The sequence below is a fragment of the Pseudophryne corroboree genome, chromosome 1, assembly GCF_028390025.1.
Source record: "Pseudophryne corroboree isolate aPseCor3 chromosome 1, aPseCor3.hap2, whole genome shotgun sequence".
NCBI lineage: Eukaryota > Metazoa > Chordata > Amphibia > Anura > Myobatrachidae > Pseudophryne > Pseudophryne corroboree.
In genome coordinates, this window is record NC_086444.1 from 381063224 (window position 1) to 381066392 (window position 3169).

Here is a 3169-nt window from a genome sequence, read left to right on the forward strand (position 1 = left end):
TTCAACCCAGGATGTTTTTAATGTTTTTCATGTGTGGTGTGAATTAAAATCCTTTAACCCAAGGTACTGCACTATAGTCCACAATTCTCTTTCTTTTTCCGGTTTTACGAGCTAAGAGAAAAAGACTGTAAGAATACGGCTGGCCCTGACCTCCTGACAGTGCTCACTCAGTGGTATCCTATCTGTTTTTGTCATTGTCTGTGTATTTTGAGGGTGGAGATACCTCAATAGTGATACCCGGATCAGCTGCTGTGACAGCGCACTGATATCTATCAAACCGGTATTCTGCATTTAGTGTTTTACTCATCACTCCCGTAAAACACTGCCTGATATTACGAATCACATCGACATCGGAAAATACGAATTGTGAAAAGTCGGCAGCTTAGTGAATGGCCGTATCAGGATTCAAAAAGTTGCAGTAAAAAGCACCCGATACCATTCGAGTTCAAACACCCTTCAAAACGGCCAAAACACGAATCTTTGTAAATATACCCCCAGGTATGTGCCAAAGTCAGTCCCCACACACATGGAAGTACTCAAATTCACCCATGTACTGTATAGGTTGTAGTATCTGGGAGCAAACCTGGTCCCCATTCCTATGACCTGAAGATAAAATGTCAGAAAAAAAAGAAACTAATTACTGTATGTGTTAAGATTAAGGAAATGCATCTTCCATGAGGTCACCATCTCTGGACAACTTGGAAGAAATTAAACATACTTAAAGGTCATGAAGTGTGTGTTTGAATAATGACTTAAAATCCATAGCATACATTTCCTTCCACACAATGGGCTGTTCCATATTGAGGAAATAGGAGTTGGCCCTGAGGTGTGACCTCATTGAGGCAAAACGAAGCTGATGAAAATAATCAACTCACACTCACTGTAAAAGGACAGATTGGAGATTACACCAGAAATAATAGTTCATCCAGGAGGTGCAATGTTTGATTTTTTTTTTACCTTAAGCAGGGACAAATACCATATTTGTGGGGGTGGATGGTAGCACTGTCTGTGCCTAGTCGCGCCCAGCGAGGCGGACCGCCGGGAGTGAATGGGAACGTCTGTGTAAGCTCGTTGGCAGGCCAAGGCGCAGGTGCACCTAGACACACTGCTCACCCCTGCTTGCGATGTAGCCATGCTCAATGAGCATGGCTCCATCTGTATATATTAGAGATGAGCGGGTCTGGTTCTCCGGGAACCAAACCCACCCGAAATTAGCGATTTGAGCTTGAATCCAAGTCCGGCATGGGGTTTACCACCTTACTCAGATCCCAAAACAAAGCAAAACATCATCCTACCGCTGTCGGGTCCTCACAGGTTTTGGATTCTATATAAGGCCCCAGGTGATTGGCGCCATTTCTTTCCGGCTCTTGAGCTAGCACAGTGCAGACGTGTCGGTGTTGTGTCCATTCATAGGTGCTGTGTTGTCCATCAGATGTGCAGTGTTGTCCATCCAGGGGTGCTACTGTGTCCTTGAGTGGTACTCTGTTCGTCCATCCAGAGGCCCTGGCCCAGTGTTAAAAAAAGAAAACTAATATTCTAATTTAAAATAAAATATATAGAGATTTTTGTTGCTGTACCCCAGTATACATCCAGTGGCTGCTGTGTTTGTACAGAGGTGCTCCGTCCTTTCATCCAGGGGCTCTGCCACAGTGTTAAAAAAAATAAAACTAATATTTTATTAATTTAAAAAATATATATATTTTTTGTGCTTGTACCCCAATATACATCCCGGGGCTACTATGTCTGTACAAGGGCTTTGCAACCAGTGTTAAAAATAAAGGTAGTATTTTATTAATTTAAAATAAAAAATATTTTTTTACGTTGTACCAAGGTGGCTGCTGTGCCTGTACAGGGGCGCTCTGTCCGTCCATCCAGGGGCTCCAGCCCAGTGTGAAATTAAAATAATAAATGATAGAAAGCCTAATATATATATATATATATATATATATATGTGTGTGTGTGTGTGTGTATATATATATATATATATATATATATATATACACACACATCAGAATAGGAAGAAGTTCAGTGATGCAGAGGATAAAAAGGAATACACCATCAAGGAGTTCATGAACTGTAATACCTCATCCGTGATCTACCTACTGGAGTGCACGTGCAGAATGAAATATGTTGGCAAGACAAAGAGACCCCTTAAGATGAGGATCCAGGAACACATGCGAAGCATAAAGAATAAAATGGACAATCATGCAGTGCCAAGGCTTTTCACGTTGAAACATAACTCTAACCCTGATGAGTTAACTTTCAAGGCAATTGAACATGTCACACTAGGAGAAAGAGGTGGTGACATTACAAATAAACTGTCAAGACATGAAATGTACTGGATCTTTCAACTTCAAACTTTGCATCCTTTAGGCCTGAATGAAGGATACAAAATTACACCATTTCTGTGAGGTGCAGTATCCCTCAATTCCATCTTCGGTCCATAGCTCACTTAAATTATGTATAGTTCACAATAATATGTGTAAATAAAGTAATTTTAACCTTCGGTTTGGTGTCATGATGTTCATACAGTCAGACCACACTGGTAAATGCCCAATCTCATTTGATCTTGGAAGCTAAGCAGTGTTGGGCCGGATCAGTACCAGGGAGGGAGACTACCTGGGAAGATCCGGTACTGTAAGTGATCAGGAGGCGTCGTAACCAATTATTAATTAATTTAATCCGTATATATCACCTATATCTTACAGTTTCTAACCAGCACTCACCTAGCACTTTCTTATTATTATTTTTTAAACCTGCACTGATTATATATAATATATTTTCACTGGTTCGATATTATATTAAAATAGTTAAATTAATATAAAAATAGTTTATACTCTTATAAGATCACATCAGTGTCTTCGTCTAGTATTCTTAATAAGCACCTTCAAATCAATAAGCACTTTAAATAGCTGTGAGTTTATTAAATCACAATACTTGTACATTCTGATTTCCTCTCTTCTTTATTATATATGCCGAGCTGCTGTATTATGCAATACAGGACACAAATTTTGGTCTGCAGCTACAAGAAAATGACCGCCATCATCCCTATAAAACAGAAGGATGAAGAGATCTATACACAGGAAGCTGACTGCGTTCCGGGATGCGGGTCACCAAGGCCAGGATGCTAGATGATGGGCTATCAAGGCAGCCAGCGTGTCCGTCTTAG

General features: G+C 40.3%; 1 pseudogene; it reads left to right on the forward strand.

Annotated features, from left to right (window-relative positions):
- The first annotated feature begins 2524 nt into the window (after window positions 1-2524).
- On the forward strand, window positions 2525-2644 carry LOC134935776 (5S ribosomal RNA; annotated as a pseudogene).
- The last annotated feature ends 525 nt before the right edge of the window (window positions 2645-3169 follow it).